This window comes from Empidonax traillii, unplaced genomic scaffold (assembly GCF_003031625.1).
Source record: "Empidonax traillii isolate 1590-97213 ecotype Southwest subspecies unplaced genomic scaffold, ASM303162v1 scaffold447:size986111, whole genome shotgun sequence".
NCBI lineage: Eukaryota > Metazoa > Chordata > Aves > Passeriformes > Tyrannidae > Empidonax > Empidonax traillii.
This window is the reverse complement of record NW_020955640.1, coordinates 895717-917849: the sequence shown is the minus strand read 5'-3', so window position 1 is coordinate 917849 and position 22133 is coordinate 895717. Positions and strand designations below refer to the sequence as shown.

Sequence of the window (22133 nt, the reverse complement as noted above, 5' to 3'; positions counted from 1 at the left end):
TCATAATTTTCAAACACATAAAGGGTCTTTGTGAAGAGACAAGAACAACCTTCCTGCTCTCAGCATCCTTGTTAACATAAGGGAGAAAGTATTTCATCTACAGTAAGGAAGATTCAGATGGCATATTAGGATGACAATAACAGCTAAGCAGTAGATAGATGGCATGCAGAATGATCAGACTTCCATCAATGGAGATTTTTAGCAGATCACAGAATCATAGAATTATGGAATTCTTTGGTTGGACCTTTCAAAGCTCTTGCAATCCAATTCCCTTGTAACAAGCAGGGACATCTTCAACTAGATCAGGTTGCTGAGAGCCCCATCCAACCTGACCCTGAATGTTTCGAGGGATGGGATATCAACCACCTCTCAGGGAAACCTCTGCCGATGTTTCACCACCCTCACTGTAAAAACTGCTTGCTTATATCTAATCTAATCAACCTTCCTTCAGTTTAAAACCATTACCTCTTGTCCTATTGTAATAAGCATGGTTAAACCTTTCCTATAGACCTCCTTCAAGTAATGAAAGGCCACAATGATCTCCCTGAAGCTGTCCCTTTTCTAAGCTGAACAACCCTCATGGGAGAGGTGCTCCAGCCCTCTGATCAACTTTGTGGTTTTCCTCTGGACAAACAAGTCAAAATTTGCCTACAGGTGTATGTGATATTGCTCCAAGTCAGGGGTTCTAAATACCTCAGGGGTCCTTTCCAGCCCCCTGGGTCAGCGAACTTCTATGCATGAGGTCACACAATAGATGTGGTCCGAGCAAAAAGACCAGGTTACAGAGGGCCATTGGTATGGGACTTCTGCACCCAGCAGCACTTCTTTGTGTTACAAGCCTTAGGAGGAAGCACCACCTGAACGAAATGCATTTATGCTGTAAGAGTTTTCTTGAAGGGAAGAAGCATTCAGAACTATCTAAAAGGTGATCAAAATCCTGATTTGCCTGAGCCACTTTGCAAGACAGATCCTTAGCCGATTTGATAGGACTGAATTTTGTTCAGCTCTCACAAATTTTATACCAGGCTTTGTGTTCTGCTTTCTCAGAGGAGCTCATTTTATGCATGAATTACTAAAATGAAATATAGCTGCAGCCTCAACTATTAATCGCTTTGGAAGTAAAGACTCAGTTTCTTACACTGCATCCAGGAAGCAGTACAAGCACACACTTGATGCATATATATATAGTATGTATATATATACACACACACACATAAACCAGAGCTGTCAGAAAACTGAGCATCCGTGTTTTGTACTTGCAGAAACCTATACAAACCCTCACAACTCACTTCAGATTGTATGAGTTCCAGTTATCTGATGTGCCTGTGATAAACATGGGGGTTATTACACCCTGAGTTATTGTCCACAAAAAAATAACTTAATTTCCTAATAAATTAAAAAGTGGAAAACCAGGGATTTTTTTAGACTGATGCATAGATGACACTGAGATTTTCAATATCCTGATGAACTAGGGCTGTTTACTGTGGACAAAAGACAGTGACTGTACTTTAGCCAGTTCTTTGTAGCACCTCTCTTTGAGGACAAACAGCGTTTTATTCTGGCTTAAGTCCAAGTGAACCAACTGCTTTCATCAAGAACATTTTTTAGATACTCTGACAGAGTGGCAAAGGCACTCAAAATGTGATTAATGGCAACGGGAGATCATAACAAAGGTTACAGCTTTTTCAGCTGTTTGCCACTGTTTTTAAACCAGAGGTTTGGATGTGTACTGGCCAGCCATTTCACCTACTGATGCAGGGCAGTTTTCATATGGCAGATGAAGATTACACTGGAGTTCTGGTAAGCAAATGTAACAAAGATGGACAGGGTAATCGAAACTCTATTAGTCCATCTTCAAGCTGTTATCTAACCAAAATCCTTTGAGTTGGATGTCCCAGGCCTCAGTACAAACCTCATGATTTATGTATGCCAAAAGCTGCTTTCAAAAACATTCATCCTTTTACCATCCCCCATGAGCATCAAAATGTCCAACATGTCTAGCAGGATGCCATGTATTTATTTTCCATGTTGCTCACAAGGAAAAGCTGCTTTAGTAAAACCACATAGGGTGGCAAGCATTCTTAAGGAACAGAAGTTTCCTGTTGATTACCCCATTCCATCTCCTCCCTGTGGCAGAAACAGGTAGGATGTGATTTCTCTACCAATTTCATTGACAGGAAAATAACCACTTTTAGAATCAGGGCTAATGAGCTAGAAATGTACAAGAACAAAAAAAAAAAAAAAAAACAAAACCAACAAACCACCAACAACAAAATTGCTCAAAACCTTTAAATACAGACACTAAAATGCAGCTATTTGACATGCTGAGCCACAACAATGACACATGATTTATTGATTAGTTGCCATCACATGATGGAAGCTCAGCTAGTCATTTAGAATACCCATATTATCTTGGAAATGTTCCTATGAATAAAAAGGTAAAATACAGCTTCTGTGTAATAGTCTATACTTTATTTTTCTATCTGAACTGAAGTGTCATTGATGAATTCCGATTGGTCAAAGTCTTTTAAAATGATAAATGCTTCTCTATTGCTGTTGTACCATCTTAAACTCCTACTGTTTAAGCTGTATGCTAAACTGCTATAGTCCAGATACACTTGAATGGTATAAACACAAAATTTCTGCAATATATATTTGGAAATTATTAGTTATACAGTATCTGAGGTCACTGATGTAAAAAGACGCATTATTTTCAGCACAGAATAATTAAATCTGATTTTCCACTTCTGAACAGAACTGTGTAATCATGCACTCTTATTTGTAATTATTTTCCCATAGCCTACCTCTCTAATAAAATGAGTTCAAATATTAGTAGATAATGAGATTCTATTTTTTAATACAATATAGATACATTTATAGCAGCATGTATAGCACTTAGCTCATTCTAATAGCCAGTTCTTCAACCAGTTGCAGAATTAGCAATACTGTTGAATGTAAGTATATTGACTGAGTTTAAAATGAATGTCAGAGTGATGGCTTTGGAGCTTAGCTAGGCAGCTGCCTCAGTTAAAGTTGGAAATGCTGGTTTGTCTGGTTTGTACGTATACAGGGGTATGTGTGTGTGTGTATGCTTGTGAAGAGGAAGCCCCTGGTGGTCTAGAGGTTAAGGATACGGCGTTGTCACTGCCAAGGCCCGGGTTCGATTCCCGGTCGGGGCCACTCCCCAGGCAGATGGAGCTCGTTAGCCCTGTAAGGCAATCCATCTACGTCCTGAGGACCTCACTGCCACCGTCCAAGCGTGCTTGGCCCCGGCAGATGAACCTTAGGATTAAAGGGTGGGCTCAGTTCCGCGCACACTCTGTCTCACCTAAAAAATCCAATGCACAGGCTGGAAGGTGTAAAGACCTTCCCTGGTTCTTCGTTCGCGAAGACTGGCCATTACATGTTTGTGAAGGGCTTATTTAAACAAAAAAAGGAGACAAGAAAAGGGTAGGGCCAAATATTCATTGTCAATATTTTACATTGATTTTCATTTTAGCTGCATTTTGAAACATCACTAAACTTCTGACTGAATTCTATTATTGTATTTTGATTTTTTTTAATTAAATTCCTCAGAAAATTCAAGATAGCATTAAAAATCACAAGCATTGCCCATATGAACCTCTTCATTAACCAAGGATCTCTTAACTGGGCTCACACACAACCAGGTGCAACTAGGGTAATGTCAGAACATCAAATCTTGACTAAGAGGGCTGCAATTTGTAATAGTTATACATATTCATATAGATATTGCACACATCCATATAAGGCTTTCTGTGGATTCTACATGGAAGTTGTAGAATCAGGACATGATGGGGTTTTATCTCATACCTTTGTGCAGCAATTTATATCTGTAACAAAGCATAAGTAAAATGTTTGCTAAATAAACGCAAAATTCTGACTGGGTAGCATTTTGGACAGGAGTAAACAAATTTTGTACAGTGGTAAACAAATGTATTATTTACAATACATTTAATCAAGAGAGGGTTGGTTAGGAAATACCAAAACCCATCTGCTTTGGGTGATTTAAATATTTTCTAGCATCAAAGGAAAAAAATGAAGGGAATTGGACAATTAACCTGAGATTATTTTACCCTTAAATATTTTTTTTTTGAATTGTTGAAAAAGGGATACTGAGAAATCCATCATCCAAAAACCAACCCCAAATGTATACAAATCGATCTGCCATGTAAGCTTGGTGCAAAGGGCATGAAAATCAGGATGTGCACAGTGACATTTCACAAATCTAATAATAACATCTTAGATTTATCTGGCACTTTTCATCCATAAAAAGTAGATTCCAGGGTGATTTATGGACTGTAAAAAATATAAATATGTATATTTGGATCATTTCCGTCACTAGCAGAAGAAGATGCAGTGCCCTATCCAGACCAAAGACATCAAATGGAGAGTGAAAAAGTCCTATAGATCCCTTGTTTATATCTTTGCCATGAGACTAAAATTGTTCAGGTAGTGTTCTACTTCTTCTGCTCTTTGCTTTCCCATTATTGATATAAATTTCTTATAAAGGATGATGGTAGCAGGAGTGCAAGGGCAGGTCGAGTCTCAACTGTTGCCTGGTACAGCAGACACGTGGCTGCTTAACGAGGAAGAGTCCTTTCCCCTTTCTTACCTTCCCCATCCTTCAGAAGAGACTTGAGATATGGGACATCCCCAAGCAGGCTGCAAGGAGGTTGCTCCGACATATGGGCATGCAGACAATGAAAATTTTCAGCACACAGAAAGTGCAATTTTCATAGCTTTAAAGGGTTTGTTGTTCTTTTTTTAGTTGTTTGGGTTGCTCTCAGGTTATCTCCATGACCACAGGGCAACAACCTTCTTTCCTAAAGACTGATAATCAATCATTTGACTGTTTATCTGCCCATCAGCCCCTCATAAAAATGTCAGAACACACTGGCTAGTTGCAAACAAATGAATAAAAGAGGTAGAAGCCTCAAAGATAATTAAGTTCCCAGGGATTTGTGAGCATCAGTGACTAGAGACTCAAATTAGTTTCCCAACAGAGACACAGGAGGAACTCGGCTGTTAAGGGCTGTGCTTGGCAGCAGCCAGCCACCCCGGCAGCACAGGCAGCCGTGCGGTGCAGACAGCACTGGTGCTGCTTCAGAGCTGCAACAGGGGCTGCTTCTCACCACCAAGGAGAGATGTCACACTGGACATGAAAGAGAAATGGGAGACGAGGTTACGGTAATGAGTGAGTCAGAGGCGAAGCCACAGGAAACCTGGCTTCATTAGTTCTGTTGCTCGTAGAGCAAGGTGTTTTTAATAACGGCTGGAAATTCATCTCTTCTACAGGCCTTGCGGGTGTCGGCAGTAGGAAGGATACTGTGCATGGCTGTGTCTTGGATAAAACTGAGAATTGACGGCACTGGGAAGAGAAGCAGGGGAAAGGCACAGGTGTTGCATTCAGTGTAGAAGAAAATAAAAGGGAGAGAAAAAATTCAGGAGGACATGCAGAAAAACGAATGGGTGATAACAAGGTGAGGAGAGAAAGAGGGAGTGTGGAGGAAGGAACTAAGTAGGAAATTGAAATCTGGACTAGAGTTCTATTCACACGCAGCCCCATTATCTGTGTTCTGATGCTGGAGAGGCAGGAAGCAAAGCTTTCCACCCTGAGTCACACCCTGTGTGTATGCATGACTGCAGTGAAGATCCCCAGGAGTCTGGAAAGCTGTTAATCATTCAGTCCTTTACCTGTTGCTCTTTTCTAGGCATCTCTGCATTAAGGATTTAATTTGACCTCTTTTCTTTTTTCTTCTTTTTTTCTTTTATTTTGGTGGGTGGTGATAAGGGAGGGAATAATCCTTCAACTGCAAATAGCAGGTTTTGATGTGCAGCTGTTTATCTGGGTTCACTGGGAAATATCTCCCTGTATCACTTCTCCATGGGGCAGAAGAATGTGTGCTGGCTCCAAGACAAGGAAGGGCTGATAGTAGACAGAATACCATCTTATGAACACTTTACACCTTTGCAAGTGGTCTGAGTGCTGAATTCAGCACTGAATTCAGTAACCAAAGCGCTGCAGCACACATTTGTGCCCCAGCTGGCCGAAGCACAGGCATATTGATGCCACACTGCTGCTTTAGCACATCCACATGTGCCTGGCAGAATAGCAACTTACGGAACCTTAGCAGAGAAGACAGCTGTCCTTGGGTGGGATGCTGTGTGGCCACCTAGAGCCCCCAGTTCAGCTTCATAATCCCTGCCACACTTGGCAAGGTGAAATGCACAGCAAGTATTTGTTACAGACTGGATGAGGATTCAGCACAGCTTCACTTCACCAGCTTGTCTGTTGAGTTAAACTGCCACCATTGCTCTGGCTCTGTATATGCCCTCAGGCAGTTTTCTAAAAAAAAAAAAGTCTTCATGAGGTCAGAGCAACAGGAGCTGAACAGGAGCTGGAGGAAACTGTTCCAGCCAGAAGGAACCATGTTGTGTGTTGGGAGGAGGCAAGGCTTAGATTTAACCTGGATACAGCCACTATGAGGCAGCAGAAGTATGGCAAGTACAGTTCTGGTAAGTGATCATCAGATGGAACACATGTGGGCCCACACCTGGGGCTTCTCCCCACAGTAAGGAGAGCAGATCACTAGATTTGGAGCAGGCAGGGTGGGAGGACGAGTGACAGAGACCCCAGCAAAAGGCCCTTGGGCAGAGCATGCCTGGAGGCAGGGATTAACAGCCCAGGGCACAAGGAGAGCTGCCGGGCTGGTAATTCCAAGGCATTCCGCCAACAGTTTGGGTACAATCTGGCCAGGAGCCCAGACATTGAAAAAACAGCCTGGAAAGTGAGGTGTTACCAAGCCCATTAGCAGCCTGCGAGTTTCTCCTTCCTGGATTCCTCACAATGATTTCAGGACATGACTAACACAGTTTTCCTAGGGAAGTCCCATCTCTCTCTTCACATTCCCCTTCTGTCTTCCAGTAAGTGAAGAGGTACAGAATGGGGATCCAGATCTTCTAAAAGACTGCAATTATGCCAGAGCTGTTCTTTCTCATCTTACAGTGACTCAGCCCAGTCAGGTGAAGAGCAGGAAGGAAAAGCAAACAAATAAGGACAAGGGCCTTCTGGTGCAGATTAGTACAAAGACTGGCAAGACTCATCTAGCACAGTCTGTCTCTTCTGTGCAACCCCAGAGAGAAGACCCCACAAAACAACACATTATGTTTGAAGGGTCCCAACCCACCAGTAAGTCTCCAGTGGCACTTGGCACAGCCACAGTCTGAAAGCTGGATTTAACATCTCCTCCAAGTCTAACTTTACTTGGAGGAGATGTTTTGAGAGTTGATTTTCATTTATTTGGTATTTGTTGTTGTTCTGAGATGCAAAGGCAACTTTTCAGCAACTTTCAGTTTGGGAAACAAGGCTTTTGGACCAGCTGTCTCCTGTTGTTTCAGTAGGGAGCCCAACACACAGAGCATTTAATGAAGCTGCGCTCAAAGTGCCAACAGCAGTTAATGAATTACTCCTTACGACATTGCTGGTCCACATTTGACTAATGGAAAGTTACAAAGTCTAAACAACTTGCCCAAAGCTTAACTGAGCCATTCTTCTAAGGCATCCCTCTTTTTAATAGATATCCCTTACATTAGTTATAGTTGAGGCAAATTTGACATCCGAATGTGGAGAAGATCCTGATCCTAAAGCAATGTGATGCTGTGTGGGAAATGGGCTCTGCAATAACTCTGTGGCTTGTTTTGGGGGAAAGATAGGAGAAATTTACACACAGGGTTTTTAATGGAGTGCTTGAGAAAGGACGTGCAGAAATTGTGATTGCAGAGAGTTTACCTGAGAGAGATAAACCCTGGAGTACTTCAAGTTCAGTAAAAGTGATACCAGGGAATATATTTTGGGCCCCCCACAACGACAAGGCAAGGTGTGCAAGAAGAGAGGCAACCTCCGCGTGCTCAGAGCCTCCGCTCAGGGGATGAGGGGAGGGAATTACGCTGTGTCTACATATTCAGGAGCCTCCCTAAAACACCGCCAGGATCTGACAGGTACCTCAAGCCCTTTAGGTACAGACCAGCAGTTAGACCCTTCGCCTGGCGAGGGCCGCGGAGGCCAAGAGCCGGCCCCGGCCGCGGGCAGAGCTGGCCAGAGGCGCCGGGCAGCGCCGCCGCTCCCCGCTGTTCACCCTCGGGCCCCGCGGGGTCTCGGCGTCCCCGGCGTTGGAGCTGCCGTCCCCGGCGCGGCGCCGGTTCCCCGGCGGGGCTCGGCTCACCCCCAGTTCTCCGGGAGTGCTCGGCACCGCGGGCGGCCCCGCTCCGCCTGCCTGCCGGGCAAAACAAAGCGGAGAAGGGGAAAGGAAAATGGGGAGAAAGTACGTTTCCAGCCGCCTCCCGGCCCTCCGACTGAATCTCCCTGTATGAGACAGCGCTGCAAGCGGATCCTGACCGGGGGCAGGGGGTGGAGAGAGGAGGAGGAGGAGGAGGAGAACGGACGGAGGGAGGGAGGGAGAGAGGGAGGGAGAGAAGGAGGGACGAACGGGAGCCTCTCTCCTTCCCTGGGCTGTTTTTTCAGTTTCCTGTCTCGCATTGTGCTCACAGCGGATATGTGCTGCGCCTACAGGTGTGTCCCCTCCTCGCAGCTTTTCCCCGGCTCCCAAGCGTAGGCTCTGGCTGTCGGGGGGCGGCGGCGGATCGCGATCGCCATGTGATGATTATTTCTCTTGGGGCGGCTTCTCTCTCCTCTCGCTCTCTGCCTCCCCCTCTCCCGCTCCCCGCCGCTCTCCTCCCTCCTCTTGGAGGTGGCCGCAGCCGCTGCCGCCTTCGCGCTGACTCTGGCTGCGGTGGCGGCGGCGGGGCCCGCCGGGAGCATGGGCGGCCGCCGAGAGCTGCCGTAGCGCCTCTGTCCAGCCCGCCGCCACCCGCCCAGGACTCCCGGGGCCGCCGCTCCCTCTCGGGCAACTCGGACGGTCCGAGCCGCGGGCTCCCTCCCGCCGGCGCCTGCACCTGTTGAAGGTAACGCAGCCCCAGCCTTGCCGCCGAGCGCCGCGGGATGGGGCGCGGGATGGGGGTGGAGGCAGATTCCTCGGCGACTTTCCCCCGTCTGCCCCAGCTCTGGAGCTGCTGAGTCGGGGACAGAGCAGCTTCTCCCCTCCTCGGCTGCGGGGCCAGGGCAGGGGAGGCGGGGGCAGGCGGCGGGGGCCGGGGCGGAGAGAGCTTTCCGTCGTGCTGTCCGCGCCCAGATGGTTTTGGTTAAGGGACTCCCGGGCGGCGGCTCCGGACTCGGAGCGCCTTTCCCAGCCGTCTTGCAGGGCGAGGGGGGAGGCGCGGGGAGGCGGCTCCTCCCGGCCGGCAGCCGGGGAGCGCCGGTGCCCGGCGAGCTCTCGCCGCCCCCGCCGAGCGGAGCGCAGCCCAGCCCTGCTCGGTGGAGCCTGGCTGCTCTTCCCGGGAGTTTCGCAACCCCGCGGCGCAGCCGGGGTCAGCAGCCCCGGTGTCGCTGCTGGCCCTGGCCCGGTGCCAGCCCCGCGCTCCCTCTGCGCACCACCGGCTCGGGAGCTCATTTGGGTTTTCCTGCAAACGCTTTTTTTCTCTTTTCAGACGCAGCTTTAAACTTTCTTTCCAAACTGTTAATTAGATACACTGTACTTTGCTCGCGTTCCGTGCAGGCGAATGGGAGTGCGAGGCTGGAGAGGCTTGTGACTCAAGGCATAGATATTCGGGAGGTGAAGAACACATTTGCATGCCGCGTTCACCCAGGCTGTACCTGTGATTTGTTACTTTGCTTTCTCCGAGACTTCATCAGTCTTGGTGACACCAGGAGACAGAAGGGATCTGTAGCAATTTTGGTACTTTCAGGATTAATCAGACACCCGGGTGAATATACAAAGAAGGAAGTGTAAGTTTATTGCCTCTCTGAAATCCAATGGAAAATAGCTTTTGTCCATAAGTAACAATACTACGGTCCTGTCCCTATCGTTGAGTTTGTCGTTAAATGATAGCTTGCGTGTGAGGGAAGTTGATGCTTTTGTAACTAAGGCTGTTACCTTGAATGTGATTATTAGCTTATTGAACACCAGAGGGAACTCTGAATAGGTAATTCATTCTAGGAAGATATATGCTTATTTTACTGTTTATATTCTCATTACAATGGAATCTAGGAGGAAGCAAAGGTTGGTAAGTAATAGGCTGCTGGTATGTACCTAGGATTGGCTTCAGTTTTCTTTACAGTTCCTTTCAGAAGATGTCAGCTCTAAAGTTGTGCTGAAAAATATCTTTTTTTTTTTTTTTTTTTTTTTTCTTTTCCCAAAGCTTGAAATATGCAACTAGTCTTGCAAGGTTTGGATGCTCGTGATAGTTTGTTACAATAGCATTGATAACCAGGCTTCTTTGATAGTCCTGGATTATCAACAACATGGGAAGGATAGCACAATAAATACACTTGTGACTCTGACTTATACTCCAGAAGCTGACGTATTCAGCTGTTCATCCTGTCCCTTTGCCAGAGGTTACTCTCCCATTCAGTGTTGTTTTCTATTGAACTTTGAATCCGCCAGAGTTTACAGACGGGCATATGAATGTAAACTATTTTATGGCTATTCGTGTTAGTATGTGATGTTGTGAAGTCTGGTAGCATGGGTTTCCTGTTCATCACTGTCCTGACAGAGGCACGAAGCAAACAATTGAAGTCAGCTGAATCAAAGTGCAGTTGTGAACCATAGGCCCCTGGCAACTACATTCTTCTGAAATGGCAAATGTGACTCCAGTGAACTACCTTGTGCCAGGTCTTGGTGGGCAGTGGTAGCAGGGAGGAAGCTCTTCACAAGAAGAACCTGTGTGACATTCTTGGTAGGTTGATCACACCACACAGGGTTCTGGGTTCCAGAATGGTGTAGTAGATCATAGAATCATAGAATCAGCCAGGTTGGAAAAGACCTCTGAGATCATCAAGTCCTGCTGAAACATGGCACCAAGTGCCACATCCACTCTCATCTTAAAAACCTCCAGGGATGAAGAATCCACCACCTCCCTGAGCAGCCCATTTCAATGCCTGATCACCCTCTCTGTAAACAATTTCTTCCTAATATCTAACCTAAATCTCCCCTGGCAGAGCTTAAGACCATGCCCTCCTGTCTTACTGATACCTGCCTGGGAAGAGAGACCAACCCCTACCTGGTTCCTATCTCCTTTCAGGTAGTTGTCCCCCCTGAGCCTTCTCTTTTCCAGGCAAACAACCCCAGCTCCCTTAGCCTCTCCTCATAGGACTTGTGTTCAAGTCCCTTCACCAGCCTGGTTGCTCTTCTCTGGACCTGCTCCAGCACCTCAATATCCTTCCTGAACTTCAGGGCCCCACAATACTCCAGGTGTGGCCTCACCAGCGCTGAGTACAGGGGAAGGATCACTTCCCTGGACCTATTGGCCACACTGTTCCTGATACAGGCCAGGATGCCATTGGCCTTCTTGGCCGCCTGGGCACACTGCTGGCTCATGTTCAACTTCCTGTCAGTCCAAACTCCCAGGTCCCTTTCTGCCTGGCCATTCTCCAGCCACTCTGTGCCCAGCCTGTAGTGCTACAGGGGGTTGTTGTGGACAAAGTGCAGAGCCCTCCTGCCTTCCAGCTGATTGACATTCCCCCTAAATGTAGTGTCATTTGCAAATTTGCTAAGAGGTGCACCCAAACAACCACCTCTTCCTCCCTTCCTCCTTCATCCATTCTGGGAATTAGAAAGTGACCAAAGTTGTTTTTTGTTTTTAGTCAAGTCTTACTTTGTCCATCTGACTTGAATACCTGTTATGTAAAACATCCTCACTAAGGCCACAGCCTTCTTCTGCCTGAATTTTCGTACAGATGATGTTGGAAGTTGGATAAAGGCTTTGTTTAGCTTTACAAACTGGGAGCTGTTTGCCTTGCATGGAGAAGCTCCCAAAGAACAAATTACATTTTGAAGGGAGAGCTCTTCTTGAATGCCTATTAAGAACAAAAAAGTCCCACTTACTTGTTGCTAGTGGGTTTGGTTTCTGGCTTAGTTTTGAGAAAATGGTTTGCACATTTATTTATTTTTATGAAGATGTAATACTAAGCATTTGTCTTCCTGTAATGGCTATAATTTGGAACTTTTCATACACTTTAAAATTATTTATTGTTAGAAGCACTGAATGAACATATTTGTTACACTAGTGTCACATTCAGAATATTGAATTACAATTGTAAAATTAAGGTAACAAGCTTAAATTGTGGTTTGCAACTTTAAGATCTTGCCAGCATGCAGTTAATGGCAACATCAACTGCTAGAAAAGTAATTGCTACCATTCTTTTACTGTCATTTTGTTCTCACTCTCCTCCACTCAGACTGTTCTGAAGAGATATCATGAATATTCACCAAAATAGCTTGGCATTGTCACTTATGCAATTTCTCATCAGATCCAATGTGTTGATGAGCTAATGTGCACTTGATTAAACGTACTTGATTTATGCAAACACAAACTCTAGGTCCTTCTTGAAGTAAAGCTAGCACCTGCGCAGCTGTTAGTGAGATGAGAGTCTAACTAATTAATATGGAATTAAATAAACAAACAACCCCAAAGTGGTGTTCCTCCTACTTTGTCACCTTTATCTTTTAGTTCAGCTTAGTAATGGATATTTATTTAGGCTTTTCTCGCAGGTTTTCCTGTGCACCGTGGGAAGTTGTAAAGCTCACTTTTAGTGGAGAGTCCTCTTCTATTTAAATGGCTACCATTAGGAAAAAAACCCCAACCAAACAAGAAAAAGAGCATTAGTAGCTGTATTAAAGCCAGGGGTAACTAGAATTAGTGGAATATTACTTTAAGAGGTATGTATAAGTACAAGTCTGACTTGGATTTTATGCTGAGCAGTTAATTCTTGTTTAAATGAAATAAAATAAAATCACACAGCCGAAGTCATTGAGGGGGTGTTTGTTTTAGTAAAAAACAGTATATGGATAGTAAGTGGTTTAGCCTCCTACTGTTTAACTGGTCAAAACTCACATAGAGAAAGTGGAAATAAGAAATTAAAGACAGACATTTCATTTAACCATCAGTGTTTTATTGGTACAAAAAGCTCTCTATTTATAAAACTGCTCAAATCTGGCTACAAAAAGAGGGTGTGGAGTCCTAGCCCCTGGAGGCAGCAGAGTATGGATGGAGGAGGGAAAGGACATATGCTTGCCCAAGCCCTGGAGCAACTAGGCAGATTGGAAAGCTGTTCAGGTGGTCTTTTGGAGATGAGACTTACTTTCTTTAGGCAGATAGTAATTTGATTATCTGTTAAAATCAAGTATGTCCATTTTTATCTGTGCAGTTAAATCTCTGGAAATACATAGCTTTTGGATTTGAGTTTCCATCTCAGGTGGTTGAGGAAAGACTTACTTGTTGATATAATGTCCCAAAGTGTCTGTGCTTAATAAATAAATACTACTAACAATGATTCAAAGAAATCTCAGGGTCAACCTAATGATCAGCCCCTGCTCAACTGCTCAGCCTGACACCATCATAACATGGGACAGACTTTGTTCCCAGGAGTGTGTCAGCAGAGTTGTGGTCACTAGCTACATGCTTGTTCGGACACTCAGTTTCTCTTTCCAATTTAGCTTCCGGGAGCTGGCGCCAGCATGGATTGATGATTAGCTCTGTGCTGAGTTTCCCAGGCTTTGGAGCCTCAGCACTCATCAGTGGACAGAGTTCATCTGGCACCTTCTGAAACACTTCCGACCTTGCTTCATCTTTGCAGTTAGCTTCCAAGTTTCTGCCTTTCTAGCTTCACTTTTGAGATGCCATCTTCTACCTCCTGCCCTTGGTCAAACTGCTTTGTGGTCCTGCAAACAAGTGAATTCAGTAGTTTTGATTTATTCTATCAAAGTGTGACTTTTCAAGAAGTTAATTACCCAATTAAAACCTCATTCCTAGTGTTTCACTCATTTTTCTTGTTAATTAAGGGCCACAAGTAAAAAGTGAGGGCAGTCAGTCTTACGTCTGTGCCCAGCAAGGTCATGTCACAGATCCTTCTGGAAGCTATGCTAAGGCATATGCAAAAGAAGAAAGTGATTTGTGACAGCAAACCATGCCTAACAAAGTTGGTGGCCTTCTATGACTGGGGTTAGAGCATTGGTGGATAAGGCAAGAGCAACCAACGTCGTCTACATGGACTTGTGCAAAGCATTTAACACTGTACCACATGGCATTGTTGTCTAAACTGGAGAGTTGTGGATTTGATAGATGGACCACTCAGTGGATAAGAAATCAGCTGGATAGTTGCACTCAAAGAGTTGGAGTAGATGGCTTGATGTCCAAGTGGAGACCAGTGATGAGTGATGTTCCTCAGACATCAGTATTGGGACTGGAGCTGTTTAACATCTTTATTGGAAACATGGATAGTGGGATTGAGTGCACGCTCAGCAAGCCTGCCAAAGACACCATGCTGTGTGGTGCAGTTGACATGCTGAAGGGAAGGAATGCCATTCAGAGGGACCTTGACAGGTGGACAGCTTGAGAGGTGGGCCTGTGTGAACCTCATGAAGTTCAACAAGGCCAAGGGCAAGGTCATGCACATCGGTCGGGGAAATCCCAAGCACAAATACAGGCTGGGTGGAGAATGGATTGAGAGCAACCCTGAGGAGGACACAGGGATGTTGGTCAAGAAGAAACTCAGCATATTCCAGGAATATGCACTTGCAACCCAGAAAGTCAACTGTATTTGGGGCTCTTTCAAAAGAAGCACTGCCAGCAGGTCGGTAGCAACATAAGAAGGTTGTGGAACTGTTGGAGCTACTCCAGAGGAGGACCATTAAGATGATGAGCGGGCTTTAGCACCTATTCTTTGAAGACAGACTGAGAGAGTCAGGGTTGTTCAGCCCAGAAAAGAGAAGGCTTTGGGGTGACCTTATTGCCATCTGCCAGGAAGGGATCTTACAGGAGAGATAGGGCAAAACTATTTACAAGAGCATGTAGTGACAGGACAAGGGGGAGTGTGTTCAAATTGAGAGTAGATTTAGATTAGATACTAGGAAAAAATTCTTTACTGTAAGGTTGGGGAGGCACTGGAATGGATTGTCCAGGGAAGTTGTGGATGCCCCATCCATGGAAGTGTTCAAGGCCAGGTTGGATGGGGCTTTGAACAACTTGCTCTAGTGGAAGTTGTCCAGGGGTGTTAGAACACCTGGTTATCTTTGAGGTCCTTTCCAACTCAGGATATTCTATGATTCTATGATTTGTGTAATTTGCAGTGAATGATTTTTGTATTACTTGACAATCACAGTTTTCTTTATGTTGTAGAGGTCTTCTTGCCACCTTTCTTTCATTCTTTCTGTCTTTGTTTTTTAAAAGCCTTCTCCATCCTACAACAACCCAGGAAGATGTGGAGAATCTTTGCCCTTACATTTTCCTCCTTCTATGCTGCACCTTCAAGGTAGACCAGTCAGGAGCACTCTGTCAGATAAAGTACAAAGGAACTGTATATGGTCAACTTGGTTTTAAATAAAAATTCATGGGATATTTAGCACTTAAACTGAATTGTCCCAGAACTTACTTTTTTACAACAGGGTATGCTCATGCTAATTGCTGAATAGACCTGGCAGGCATATTTCTAGTTAAACTGGATTAAGTCTGCATGTCAATTTGGTTTGAAGGAAGCTCTCGTAAACCTGACACTAATCTTGCTATATCTAGAGGAACTGTTAATTTGATACCTCTGTATCTCTGAGGAAGGATGCAGAAATCAAGATTTTTCACATTTCAAGCTTAAAGTTCTGTCTATACTTACATTTTAAATATGTAAAAATACATCCTCTCATGTCTTTTTCCCCAGGGCTCTTGTTTATCTTCTAGATAAAGAAGAGATCCTATCTCTTTCTGACATCTAAGAGCTGTATGTAAAGAAGATCTAGCTCTTACATTCCTAGTTGCATCACTGTTTAGAATTTATGAAGGACCAGTTTTTTAACTGGTGTTTGCCCAGTAGGAAAATAGCGATTAGTTAAATGTATGCAACCATAGAAAAAAGCAGAGGGCAGAAAATATAAAACACATTGATTTTGTAAGAAGCGTGCAACTGAAATACAAGGTGAGGTCTGCCATCCTGAATCAGGACAGTTTAATAATCTCTTGCTTGGATTTAGACTAGGCATACACAACAAAAAAAAAGCTTCTTTCCTAAAGATAAATGGCAGTTGGAATGGTTAACAGTAGTAAGCTATGGTTTCCTTCAGCTTGTAGTAGTTAGTCTTTTCCCTTTAATGGACCTGATTATGCTCATTGCAGTTGGAATTCCATAATATGCAACATCTCTCTTAAATACATCAGAAGACTATTAATTTATCCTTCCTTAGTGTGTTGTCACAGCATGTGTTGAACTTAGCGTGCTATGTTCATCTAATCACTACAAGACAAATTGGTATAAACTTAATGTTGGACCTGTTGAATTGCAAGAGGAAGAAAGCAATAGTTTGACCTCTTCTATTTCCAGTCTTATGGGATTACTGGGTAGTTTAAAAGCTCTGAAGAGGTTTTCTATGCAATTTTCATTCACAGCAGCAGCAGCTGGACCTTTTCCCTCATGAACTGAGTAATACCTCATGTGAACTGCAGTTGTGGTTGTGATGCATGCACATCACCCATGTGGGTGTAAATTATAAACCTAAAATAACAATGGAAATGGGTGACTTTGGGGATATTTATTTTTCTTCCCACACATGCCAACTGGCAGTGGTTTTGTCTGAACGAATTTTACTCAGGCAGAAAGTGTTTTTGTGAATACTTTGAAGAAGTTTTTCAAGAGTAACTCTACAACCATGGAGCTGGCTTCATGACTTGGAACATGCATCTTCTGTGTGCTCTAGGTATTGCCACCTTCTGCCCACCTAAGCTGTTGAGACAAAAAACTTAAAAGACTTCCCTTGTCTTGGTAATTCTGAGCCCTAAATGGTGATATGAGTTATGTATTAGTAGATTGGAAAAAACACCAGAGAGGTGACATCTATGTTTATTAACAGATGGCTTCTTGGTTTGACATTTAGCTGGGGGAAGCATTTCACAGTCCATTATGCATTTGATTCAGTGTTCAGTTGCACTGGTAAAAATGCAGGGCAATATCATTTTGGTGGGTTTTTTTTACTATTTGATTGAGAGGTTTTTTAGGTTTTGGTGTTTTGTTTGTTTGTTTGTGGTTTTTGTTTTGTTTTGTTTTTTAGAGTGTCATCCAGAATTTAGGGTCAGAGGAGCTGTCAAATCCCAAAGTTGTTTGAACATCTCACTTGGCTATTGTTCATGGGCCAAACAAATTCTTGGGCTAAAGCATATCTTACTCTGAAAATACTTAGATGTTTAGGAGTGGTTCCTATTAGGTTTTGTTTGTTTAGAATTACATCTTGTTTCTAACAGGAGCCTTCCATACTTTTGACTTGCATCTGTTCATCCCTTTTAAGTCTTCTTGTGGAAATATGAAAGAGTTTTTTGTTGCTGATAATTTTTTTTCCTTAAAGATGATCAAGTAAGTTGTCAGTTGTCTGAGGGGCTTATCAGAAGGACTGCATCCTTAAATCTCATTATACATAATCCTTTTGTCCCTCTCTAGATGCTAATTGCTTTTGCAGCTCTACTCTGCAGGTTCTATAATTTTCAACATCTTTTTTTGAGCATCAGCCATGGAACTGAGCACAGTATGTCAGTGTCACTCTTTGCCATCACACACCCCATGCCACCCCATTCAGTATTTCCATTCACTCTTGTATCTTTGCACCTATAAGCCATATTAGCCCTGCTAACAACAGTAGAAGCTCTGAATGCCATACTTAGCTATGAGGCTATGTTGACCTCATCCCTTTTGGTTGCCTTGCTTCTTAAGGTCGTGGTCCTCTGATTTGCAAACCTTACCTGCCTCCCGAATTGCTGCATATATCTGAATGGATATATCTGCATTCAGACATCTTAAGACTGTTTTGGTTGGAATTAACCCAGTTTGAAAAATAATTGAGTTAATTCTCTGAATCGCTTTCTGGTTTTGTTTATCATACTACTAAACTGTGTAATCTGGTAATTTTACCATCAAGGACGTGCGTATTTCCAGGTACCTAATAAAACACCTAGGTAATGTAGAGCATAATTCCAGTCATTTTGAACTGCAAAAGGAGCATTGCAATTGCATGGTAATGTTACTCATTAATGACAGCTTTTTTGAGGTCTTTCAGTTACCTATTTGGCCTATACATTTTGTTGTCCTGTTTTCAAAATCCTGTTGGTTTAATGTTTGTTGATTATGTCGCATCTTTAAGCCTTCATTTGCTGTATGTGGTGCAAAATCAATACATTTCACCTTCCTTACTTTTGCATTTATATGGATGAAAATGAGAAATTTTCTGCAATGTCTTAAGATGTCAGTTCAAAAATGATTCCTTGCTTAAGATACCCATAAACTCACTGAACAAGCTCTTTATTTTGATTGTCATATTGCCCAGTCCCTTGTCTTATGTGTTTCTCTGAAGAGTCTTTTCTGTGTCTCTCCCAGCAGGAGCAAGTACACATCAAAAGGCACTTCATCCCGGAAGCTATTTGCACAGAAGCCCAAGGCTCAAGAAGTCTCTTTCACTAGCAACAACTGTGCTGCTCAGGTGAGTTAAGAACTCATTTGGACTGAGGAGTTTTTTAACCTCCATTTCTGCTTCCAAAGTGTAGTGCTTGTGTTGTGCTGCTTGCTTGAGGAGTTCCTCATGTAGAGCACTGCAGTGTGGTTGGCTTGGTGCGCCGAGACAAGAGATGGCTGTGTAGGGCTCGTTTGTGTGCTTTGGGTTTAGGTTGAAATATTACAGCTTCAAATTTAGTGTAATAATCTGGCATGAAAATGCATTTATTTTGTAATTGTCCTGGATACTGTCTGCTTCAATAGTGATTTTTTGTGTGTATTTTTGTAACTCCTGGACCCGTAGTGTCAAATGACATTGAGTAACTTGTGTGCGTGAAGCATCTACAAGTTAACTTAGTTATCAAAACATAGTATCTCAATTGCTCAGAGTAACACTTTCCACTTCACTTTTGCAATCTGTGTTGCATATGTTGCCATTGTTCAAATTATTGTGCACAGGTGTACTCAGGGAGGACTTTCCAATTTACTTTTCCTGATTGTAGCAATTAGTTATTATCTTTTAATTTTGATCCTGAAGCCTGTAAAATGAGTAAATGTAAACAGCATCCTTGAAACTAAACTCTTAATGATATATTCTCCTACTGATAATTTGAAGAGACAGACTGTATTTTCTGTTGTCTGTGGTTTAATTAATCTACTCGAATTATGCTTGAACTGTAACTGTGGTATCAATAGAGGGTTTAGCAGTCTTGGAAGTTAGGAGCTCTTGAATGAGGCAGCACTAAAGAGTTCCTTTAATTATTCCTTAGCTTGTTGGGAAAAGAAGAGGCTGGTAAACTTGTGGCCAGAAATGGCTACCAACTTGCATCCTTTCCCCACCTTTCACAGACTTCTATTTTCTCACATCTTTCATGGACGATACCTTGGCATGGATGGGGAGGTCTCTGTCCCAAACTGAGATGCCTCTACACCACGCTAATAATTCACTGGCATCAGTCAGATGAAACAGGCATATTTACTGCAATAGCAGAAGTCTGGACTGCTTTGTGTGTAGGTTTGGTGTCCAGAATGCCATCTATGGAATCTACTGTAAGCAGTGGGGCAGTGGGATCCTGTAGGTTTCTTGACTGGAGATCTCATCATTGTGGTTTTGGTTTTGCCTTTAGTAAGTAATTTAATCTCTCTCTGATTTTATTCTTTCTCCTGGATTTTCATTTTTTGAGGGAATTTTGTTGCTGCTGTGTTTTAGTTTGGGGTTTTTTTTGTTGTTGCTGTTGTTTTTGTTTGGGTTTTTTGTTGTTGTTTGTTTGTTTTTTAGTTTTGGGGGTTTTTTTGTTCTTATTTTTTTGGCATTGCCTCTCTTTGGGGAATTTTGGGAAATCTGTAGCACATTTTAGTGGTATTTTTGTCAGGTATAAGTAGGGCAAGTGGATGCTGCAGCATTCCTTGACAAGAAAAGGTGGAGACCTGATAATTCTCTAAGTTATCCTACGTTGCCTCCCCAAAAGCCCCTATACAAAAGCAGACCTTGCATCCCCAGATTTCCTGGCTTGAGCAAAGCCTCCTACAAAGCACTTTCACATCAGGCTCTCCCTACCCACGAGATGACTTGGCACAGGAGGGAGTGTTTCTGTTCCAAGTGGGTTAGCAGTGGGCACAGACCATCATTCAATGATATGAAATCTTTGGTAGCAGCTCTGCTCTAAGTAGTTCCTGCCATCACTGGCCAGTACCTGCATGGTTGTGCTACCATGACAGTTTTGTGAAGCTATGCAGTGGGCTGGATAGCAGAGCTGATCTAGCATTAGACATAAAAATATACAGTTGTTATATGGCTTTGAAAGAAGTATTTAAAAGTTTCTCTGCATCTCTGCTGTGTTTCACAGCATGGCCCTGCAGAGACATGGTTATTTGCAATGTTGGACTGAGATGCTGGAAGGCAACCCCCACGCACACCCCGCCCAAGGGAAAAAAAAAAAAAAAAAGGATTCAAGACCTGCTTAAACTAATTTTGTTGCCAAGTTCTTTGCGTTATCAAGCCCTGCCTGTGTCTGTAGCTCTCTTCTTTTCCTGCCCGTCCCATCCTGGGTGGCCCTATTAGTCAGGGAAGAGGAGGCTTTGGAAACAGAGTTAGGGTGTTGAGTTTGTACTTTCAATAGCAGCCATGCTCCTGTTCTTCCATGTATTTGTAGGAATAATATGAGGTAGCTTTAAACTAAATACAACCCTTTTGCCTAGATCTTGCTAGTGCCTTTTTTCTCTCTGGGTGCTCTAAATATCATGTCCATGTGCACTCTGGGCGAGAGCTTTCTTGGTACCTGTTGTTTTTCTTTCTTGGCTAGTGACTTCCAGTGCACTGCTAATGTTCCCTGTAGCATTAAGCATGCACATAGTCACTTCCTTTTCCCTCTTACCTCATTTTAAAAGACTTGAATCTTGTAAATGGGGTGATAATTTCAAAGCAAACAGCTTCCAATCCTTTCTTGCCAAGTTTTGCCCACAAGGTATGCAAAGTAAACAGAGCAGTTAGGAAATTAGTTATGTACTTTCCCTCCTAGTGCAAGACATCCCCAGGATGGTTCCTAGCCCTTTAAGTAATGAATAAAGGGAGAGATGGAGACTAATACACCCGAGTTTTGTTTTAATGTATGGAGCCATTGCACAGACATTTATGTTTTGCAAGCTTTAGGAAAACCTTGTAAAATGTGAGACTTTAAAAATCTCCACTATTCATATATTGAACATAGAAGTGTTTTATTGCTTGTAGCAGAGAAAGAAAAGCAAAATACCAAGGATAGACTAAAAGAAATACAGAGAATTTTCTTCATATGTAAAAAAATAACTTTGAAGCAGATTTTACCTAAATATGAGGAAGATTCTTGCCTCTGGTAGGCTCTTTGAGGAAGCGTAGAAGGATTTCCATGTGCTGCCATGAGGTTTATGGGTTTGATTTGGAAGCCATGTGTCTGGATGATGGAATGATGGGTATGCAGCAGTCACAGGGTACAATACCTGTAATAGGATATGAACAGCCTTTGCCAATGGAGCAGTAGAAAAATTTGTTAAATATGAAAACTAGACCTAAGGTTATTGACCCTGAGGCTTAGCTACAAGGTGTTAGTGTGGCTGTAAAGAGGAATAACCATTATGTGATCTCCTCCAAAAGAGATAGGGCAGGTCCCAAGAGTATGAGGCCTGAAGGAATTCAAATCAACAGTTGAGTTATAATCTAATGAGGCCATGAGCACAAACATAACTTCAGTTTAAAGCTCCTGCATGTGGCAGCACAAATAGAAAGGTGGAGCCCTCCTGGTCCCAAAAGAAGGTCCTTCATTAGCAATTTTACTCCCTTAGCATGCCTCAAAGGGCATTATCATAATAACTCGTAGTGATTGTCCTTCACACATTTCTATCCACTTCATAAAAGTAGCTCTATGCATGGAGTGTCCTCTACTCATTTTCAGAAACAGGATCTCTGTTAAAAAAAAAAAAAAAAAAAAAAAAAAAAGTTTGAATGTATTATATACAATATGTACAATATATTTTACTGTTACAATTGATGTGTTTTTAAAGCAAAGTA

General features: G+C 43.2%; 1 protein-coding gene across 3 annotated transcripts in view; it reads left to right on the top strand.

Annotated features, from left to right (window-relative positions):
* Positions 1-8475: 8475 nt before the first annotated feature.
* Positions 8476-22133, top strand: part of PLXNB2 (plexin B2) — a 256734-nt gene continuing 243076 nt past the window's right edge. For 2 of the 3 annotated variants that reach the window (XM_027894893.1, XM_027894891.1), the window contains exons 1-2: positions 8476-8590; positions 18479-18581. The gene's annotated coding sequence lies outside the window, so the exon portion shown is untranslated. Of the gene's footprint in view, positions 8591-8639; positions 8983-18478; positions 18582-22133 lie in introns of those variants that run through there. The other variant, XM_027894892.1, reaches the window with a different exon arrangement.